The following is an 8840-nucleotide window of genomic DNA, read 5'->3' as shown; positions in this document are numbered from 1 at the left end:
CTTTCTCCCAGGATAGGACCCTAGCAGTAAGGAAGTGGTGATCCCATCTACCTAATTTCACTAGTACTGATTACTTGTAATTTCTCCTTATTGTACCTCGGTGCTTCTTCCTGTCACTCAGCATTTATCTCCAATTAAAACAGAAAACATCCGGCTATATAATCTCTGCTCATGTTGTGGTGTGGGGCTTTTTTTGTTTGTTTGTTTTGATTTGTTTTTTTGGTAGGAATCGTCATCACCTCCCACATCCCATTCCCTCCAAAGGTGGTGATGGCAAGGTGGCCACTTGCCATTTTTACAGTTATACAACTGGATGCTAATTCTATTTAAAACCTTACAGGCAACTATTACCCAAAGCTGTTTAGATACTGATTTTAGAACTGTTCAGTTGCTTAAATTTAAACCTCATTTCCTAATTACTGGAGAGGCTCCAGTAACACCTCCTGGACTCATCTGCTCTGTGCCAGCTCTGGGCAAACAGGGATGGTATTATGTGATCTTTGTATTAACTTTTCTGAATCCCTAAAAAGGATGCCTCTTTCAGCCATAGCCTGCCTCTAAATACATCTAAGGAGTTTGTCTAGTTTGTGAGACAACCAGGTACTTTAAATCCTTCTCATAGTGCCAGGAGTCAGGGTTGGAGTTATGCTGCCCCTTTCCTACGTTAATTTCAAGGCTTCTTTAAGAAAAAAAATTGCCACGAAGAAAGCATTAGGAAGCACACCTATTCTTGGAAAGGGCACTCTTTCTGTTTATATATTGGTTTGCAAAGCACTTTACAATTTACTGCCAAGTGCCAACTGCGCTCATAATAATTTTACAAAGCAGGGTTTGAGAAGGGTCCGCCTGCCCTTGATGCTACTAGACTGCAACATCATGCCTATATTGACTACTGATTAAGGGAGTTGAAGTCCAACCACATCTGTGGTAGGATAAATTAAACATTATTATAAATGTATAGGTAAAAACCTGGGAGGTATTTTTTCTTTATTTTCAATGCCTGCATTAAACAAGCCAAGGAAGAAAAGAGAAAGTTACAGGATACTCACATTTAAAACCAGCTTTCTGTCTCGACCAACTCTTTTTCCAATTTTAGCTCCACCACCTCAGGGATGTCAGGCACCATAGAAACTTACTTTACAGAGGAAGGCTGAATACAGTAAATGCTGATGCTAACAAGACCTCAGGGACCACAAAACCCCATAGACTTCTGGTTCGATGCTCTGAAATACAGGAAAACACACAATCGTACTGGAAGCAAAAGAAAGCAGAAGGGTCCTTCTTCCAGAGACAGTGGTTGTGAACAGCATCTCAGGTAAGGAAGCAGAACTTGCTGACCAGAGACGTTCTAGGACTTCCTTTAAGAAGAACAGCTGTGGTGTGGCCTTTAGCCACTCATAGCAAAAATGTTTGCCCTTTTGAATGAAATGACTGTAGATCCATGGTAGAAACTCTATGTGGAATGTCCTTGATTCACTCTCAGGGCAGATAAATGATGGGGAAAGATTGTTTTCTTTCTAAAACTCTAGAGCACATGTGACAAACTCAGGGCCCACAGGTCGAATCCAGCCCTCCATGTCATTTTATGCGGCCTTCCAGATGCTGGACTATAACTCCTGTATTCCTCTTTTCCTCATCACTAAACATTTGTGACCAGAGCTGATGGGAGTTGTGATACAGTAACATCCGAATGGCTGCAATTTATTCTGTTCATTCAGGATAGTGTGGTTTGGATATTTGGATACAAGGCTCGTAGATATGATATCTGACTTTAAAATGTCCTTTTATCTTTTCTCAACCTCCAAGCCAAAAAAGCTGTTGGGTGATAATTCCCATTATCCCCCTACCACATGGTGGATAATCAAAAGTGATGGGAGCTGTCATTCAATAACAACCAGGGACTCAAACCGGGTTAAAAAAACAACTATGGTGAAAAAAATGATAATAATAATCTGTGGATTCTCCATCCATAGATTCAATGGCTCTTGGAAAGCAACCATAACACTGATGTGGACCTCAGTGAAAATGAGTTTGACACTCTTGCCCAGAATAAATAATTCAGAACTAGATGAACAAAAAAACGGAGGAAGCAAAGCCACTTCCTAAAGAGGGATAATTTTCTGGATGAAATACTATGCAATACCTACAAGTTTGCTTCTTTCATACAATCACTTAATACTCCATACTCAAAGCCCTCCAGATATTGAATTGCAACTCCCAATGAGATCCAGCCAGTGAGGGATAATTGGAGTTCAGACAAACACATCTCTAAGATCACACATTATTGTTTATTATCCTTTATTAATTGCTTGCTACAATTTTTCATTGTTTTTGATTGCACTGATTAGCTAAGACTTCATCAGGTGGGCAAATTCGCTCATCCTAGGATGCTTGGACTTCATTTGAGGCACAGAGCCCACCAGTTCCCATCACATGACATAGATCAACTTCTGGCAGAGCTCTGTGCCTCAACTGAAGCCCAAGCATCGCAGGAGGCAGTAGCAGCAACACGGGAGGCTTCCCACTTTGCATAAGAAACAACAGGGGGAAGCTGGGCATCGATGCTTCCCCCATGAGATGGGAAGAGTAGCAAGGCAGGCAATGCAAGGCGCAGGTCGACGGGCTCCCCATGCCAGACCCAGCTGGATTTGCCACCATCTGTGGTGAATCGGGGGTGAATGTGATGAGGCTGTAGGTCTCAAATGAGAAAGGCAAGGATATGCCATCTCCTCTGAATCTGGAAGAATTATACGTCCCAAAGGTGAGCTGGGGAAAATTCAGGCTTCTGTATATAGCAATGAATCTAAGAGGCTATGAGTCAAACAAAATCCAAGTGACTGAGAAAGGCCAACATGTAAGGAAAGAAAGGCCTTATCATTGATAAACATACCTGCCCCAGACCCGAAGTCAAAGGAGTTACAGATCATTGTATATTTTGTCAGTTCTCAGCTCCAAATTCAATCCAAATAATTTGGGTCAGAGGAACATACCTAGGAGGATGGTGGCAATTTACCAAATATCTACACTGTGTCCTATTCTCTGAACATGCTAAGCAGGTGGGAGGTGCCACAAGAAAGGTCATGAGAGGACAATAAGCATTAAATGATTACCATTCTCTGGGATTTTTCAGTAAGAGCCAGGTATTCCAGCTGGCAAACACCTTCCTTGTCTTGCAGCTGTCAGCCAAACTACATGACAAGTACCAGCAGAAAGTATAGAAGCAACAGCTATTGATTCAAGCTTAAAGTCACTAGCTTACTCATACTGGAAGCCAAACTAACAATAGTCAATGAAACCAATGTTGTTTGTAAATAGTTAGGTATCTAAAGCTATTTTCACAGAATCACAGAGTTGGAAGGGGCCGCTATGGCACTTTAATATATGCTTGAACTGCATGTGCTATAATTCTTGGCATTTTCTAATTGTCATTTCCTTAATTAGCATCCAAGTTTTTTGTTTGTGCTTACCTAAACTGCTACTCATTTTGTATGTCACTGGCATTTTTCTTCCAAGCCGTTAACATTTCTCTATTTGATAAAGTGACTTCATGATATGCTAATTATGTCCATAGCACTGGTCCATCTTTATGCAACATAGTAGTTCAAGTTATGTGATACTCATATACAAACATTAATATACTGTATGTAGGCACACAGAAATACATTATCTCAGCATCAGTCACATGAGGTTCCAAAGCTTCACAGAGATTCCTCAACCTTGTTTGATAGTCCCCTTTCTCCACTTTGTTTTTTCCCCCTCTGACATGTCCTTAAAAAGCAAGAGAATAAATGCTGTGTTTCATCCATTCTAAGATGCACTTTCTCCCCACATAAACATCTCTAGAAAAAGGGTGGATATTATTATTACAGGTGTTTTTTATATATATACCCTAGTTCTTCAGTACTAAGATGCAGTTTTCCTATATAAACAGCTTGCATCTTAGAATCAAGGAGATGAATCAATATCTGTTTTCTGTTGGTGGCAATGAAATTAGGATGCATCTTATAATTCATGGTCTCTTAGATCAAAGAAATATGGTATAAATAAAACGTTTTCTGTTGGTAGTACTGAGTGTGTCTTGGAAATTATGAAATCTGGTATTACAGCAGTGGTTTTGCTGAGGGTTTGTCTTTCTATTTACATTGTCCTACTATGATTGTCTTTCAGTTTACCTGATCCTAGGCCATCATTGCAAGATAATATCACCACCTGCACAGTGTGGGAGAATGTCTGTCCAGGTAAGTGGTTTTTTGTATAAGAGGCTAGTCAAGGATTTCTCCTGATATCCCAAGAACATGGTTGGAAATTGTCTCAATGCTTCGTCAGGGAACAAAAAACAGCATTTTTGAGAAGCCCATTCCTGTGACCAGGCAACCATGAGAGAACCCAGATGGCTAAAGGGAAGTGCGAGGATGAAGAAGAAGAGCAATTGAATGAAGGGACTAACAGAGAGAATGGAGTATGAAAGAAAGGACTGCAATTAGAAAATGTAGATATACATTCATTCTTTCTCCAGTGGACCTCTTAATATCTTACATTTTGAAAGAGGTATAAAAAGTGTCAACCAAAATGATTCAGGGAAAGACGCAATCCCTTAGGAAAGGTTATTCTCTCTCGGGCTGGCAGCTTAGAATTAAAGCTGAGGAAGAGGAGACATGATGGATGTAAATATATGCATAACATGGCAAAAATAAATACAGTAGATGCTATCTTCCCTCTCAGAATATAGTACTAAATCTCATCAATGGAACCCAAATGGCAACAGACACAGGCCAGATAAAAGGAAGTATTTTCTTTGCACCGTGGCCTACTCACTGATATAAAACATAGTAATAGCTTATAGTTTGGATGGGTTTTATAAAAGGATTGGAGGTTAGGATACTCAATGGCTATCAGTTAGGAAGGTTAGATATTACCTCCATTAACAGAGGCATGAGTCTCTCAATGCCTATTAGTGGATAACAAATGTCGTTGGGCAAAAGGTGATGATGCACGTGTCCTGCTAGTGCCAGCTGGTTGTCTGTTATGTGAACAGAACATTGGGCTAGATTTGCTTGTGCTTTGATCCAGCAACATGGTTTTTCTCATGTTCTTCTTTTCTTAGGTGATGAAGAAGAGGAGTCTTGGAAGTGCTAAGTGCCCACGGAAGTTTTTTTGCTGCTCACTTCGGGCCTTGGCTATGCCAGGTCACCAGTACCAGGCTCTGCCTAGCACCTTTCTTGGTGACTATGATTCTACTACTCGCTATTCCAGTATCAGGACTACCAAGATGTTTCACACAGTGAGTGAGAGTAGCACGATGCACCAGGAGCTTCCAGCCCCTGTCCATAATATTGGCCTACCTCACTGGTCTACCTTTGCTCTTGTCTCAATACGTGGTTGTCATTAGTGTCTGACCTTCTCCTCTGCTGCCCTTCCCAATTATAATATGTTACCCTGGAGCCTGCTGCCAAGATCCATTGGGCACATCGCCTGCTGTAGCAATACAGCTCAGCCCTAATCTAGGGCCAGAGGTTGGTGCCACAGTTGAGCTTGCAAAGCTATACTAATCCCCTGGCATCTCCTATGCCCTCAAAGATTCATTTGCCACCTGTTGAACTTAAAGCCTGCCAACAGTAACAGATGGGCAAGGTCAACCTTTGACACTCAACAGCCCTTCCTCATGCTGTGGCTGCGGAAGTCTTAAACTTGGTGGTCAAGCCTGCTTCCCAATCTATCTCCCTTTTCTTTCCTCCAGTTCTTGTCTGTAAATTAGGTGGGCCACTATGGCCCTCTACATGTTTGAATGACAACTCATATCAACCCTAGCCAGTATAGCCAGTGGAGAAGGAACTTGGGAGTTATGGTGTACCAATATATGTTGCCCCCACCTCTTCTGCAAATAGTGGGCTGTTAACAAATTTCTCAACCACAAGGGTTGGAACTTTAATAGTGGCAACACTGCTGTAAAGATGCCATGCAACAAAACCAAAGAATGTCGCATATACCACACATTAGTCACATACCCACCTTACCTCTGAGCAAAAAGACTCACCCTTCCTATGTCACGCGCATGCAGAGTGACGCAAAGAACTGAGCCTCGTATTAGCTTGCGGTCTAAAGTAAGTGTTGTGATGATGTTTTTGAAATAAGAACAATGGAGTTGGATAAGGATGGAATGTGCCAGAGGTTGTACAGCATGGCAGTGTCATCATGGTCTTCAAGAGGCTTGCAGGGAATCTGCATTGCCTTACAGAACAGTGGAAAGGTGGGTAAAAAGTCTTCAATGAAGGATGCCAAAATGTAGCAGAAATGCATCAGCCAGATCATCCTAGTGTCAGCGAAGTGGAAGTGAATGTTGTTGCTGCACTAATAGACAGTGATCGACACCATACGATTCATGAGCTGGCCCGAAACACAGGATTTGCGCATATGACTGTGCTCCACATTCTGAAGGAACGCCTGGACATGAGAAAAATTGCTTCACAATGGGTTCCACATCATTTGACAGAAATATGGAAATGGCTACAATACGATGCTGCTCGTACCCACTTGGAGCACTATGAGCGTGAAGGAGAGGCTTGCTTACACCGTATCATTATGCTGGATGCGACTTGCATCAGATCGTACCAGCCAGAACTGAAATGCCAATCGAATGAATGGCATCATTATGGGTCACCATGAAGTTCGAAATTTCGTCAGAACCCCAGCAATGTGAAAGTTATGGTGATTCTTGTGTACAACTGTGATGGGGTCATCCTAATGCATACCGTTCCCCCACATTATTTTTAGAACACCATGTCAGTCCAGCTTTGAGAAAAAAAAACAGTGACACTTTCTGCAGAACGCCCCTATCATTTTGCACGACAATGCTCGGCCACTTGCAGTGCAAGCTGTGGCTGATTTGCTCAATCGATGGGGCTGGGAAGTGCTGTACCATCCACCATACTCCCCAAACTTAAGCCCTTGTGACTTTGACTTATGGATAGTTCCTAAGATGAAGGAACCACTTCATGGCATTCGCTTCAGAACTGTTCCAGAGATTCTTGTGGCAGTAGACCGCACCATTTGAACTATTAACAGAACAGGCGCTGCAACAGGTGTCTTACGACTTCCACATTGTTGGAAACAGGTTGTACACAATACTGGCAACTATACTGAAGGACTGTAAAAATTGGTGGCATGTATCACTTTTGTATTATATGTAAATAGTTGCCACTATTAAAGTTCCAACCCTCATAATAATGTCCATCTTTTCTCATAATCACTGTAACAACTAGTAAGAGTTGTTGTTAACAATCCCTACTTTAATTGCTGCACAATCAAAGGTTCTCCAGGTGCTTTTTAAACCATATAATTTCTATATGTCAGTGGAGTGAGGAACATTTGATGCTCCAGATGTTTTTAATTTCACCTCTCAGAAAAACTCAATCAGCATGACAATTGATGGGGTTATGAGTTGTGTAGGGAGGACAAAGATTTCCCATTCCTAAGATAACATCTAGAACAGTGGTTCTCAACCTTGGGTCCCCAAATGTTTTGGCCTTTAACTCCCATAAATCCTGGCTGATACACTGACTGGGAGTTCTGGGAGTTGTAAGCCAAAACATTTGGGGACCCACAGGCTGAGAACCACCGACCTAGAAGGTGTCTATCCAGTACTTCTGATGCTTGCTGTAAAACATATTCATTCTACACTTGATTTTAAATCTTGGGTATACTTTGTTGTGCATCAGTTAGAACTACAAAAAATGTTTAAAAAAACATGTTTTGAAAGTGTTTGTGGAGAAAAATTAGCATGTATTAGTCAAGGATGCTCTGTGAAACCAGCAAAAGTTGTTGGTAGGGAACTGTTTACAGTAAGTTTAGGTAACTATGGGTCTCTAGAAGTTGATTAATTTTACCTCCTATGTTCTCTCACCGCTGGCTATGTAGACTGAATCTGATGCAATTCAAACATCTGGAAGGCCATAGCTGCTGTAATATAGATAGCAGTATATTTCTGACGAGCCTAAGCTTGGAGGTAGTCATCTCACCTGCTTCAACAAAAGAGCTGAGAGGCTCCTTCAGAGCCACAATTGACCATTTCTGGCTGATTTGAGAGCCAGAGCTGAGGCAGCAACTAGATCCAAGTGTGAAGAGTGCAGTGGAGAAGTGGAGAATCTCTGGCCCTCCAGATATTTTACAGTGCCAGGCCTTAGTCATCCAAGTCTACAACAAAGAGTTTTGGGGGGTTGATGTCAAAAAAGCCAAAAGTTCCACACCCAAGGTATGTTGTTTGTAGTGTAATAGCCAACTTGCAATGGAGGATGGTGATCTTCCAAACCCATGGGACATTTGATCATTGCTGGATTAGGACAAGGAAACAAATGCTACATAACCCTTTTAGGAAGAGGACAGATCCAAAGAATGCCTATATACAACAGGGAAAGATGAAATGTGTTTCTCCATATGTTGTTGAAATACAGTTCCTAGCATCCCCCAGCATGATTATGTTTCTTAGGGCCACAGGGAGTTTCAATTCAATGATATATGGAGTGCCACACTGTGTCTATGTACAAGTAAACTTGGGGGGGGGGGGGGAGTCCACTTCCCCTGCAGTACTCCTGCAGTACCACCTCTGTACATACACACGAACAGACACACACATGTGATAAATGCCTGGCACGCATACACATACATGCACACATACCCACTAATGAAGTGTGTGTTGGCTCTTCTGATACAATTATCCGGGATAATCTTTATGCAGATTATGGGGATCCAATGGACAGAGCAGATTGGACGCCTGTGTTTATTAAAATATGAATTTTGATCCCTGTGCGGAGACTGAGGCTGTGCGGGGGAGGGGTGGCACTGAG

The sequence above is a fragment of the Anolis sagrei genome, chromosome 2 (assembly GCF_037176765.1).
Source record: "Anolis sagrei isolate rAnoSag1 chromosome 2, rAnoSag1.mat, whole genome shotgun sequence".
Taxonomy (NCBI): domain Eukaryota; kingdom Metazoa; phylum Chordata; class Lepidosauria; order Squamata; family Dactyloidae; genus Anolis; species Anolis sagrei.
The sequence above is the reverse complement of the archived record's forward strand: the minus strand, read 5'-3'. Positions refer to the sequence as shown.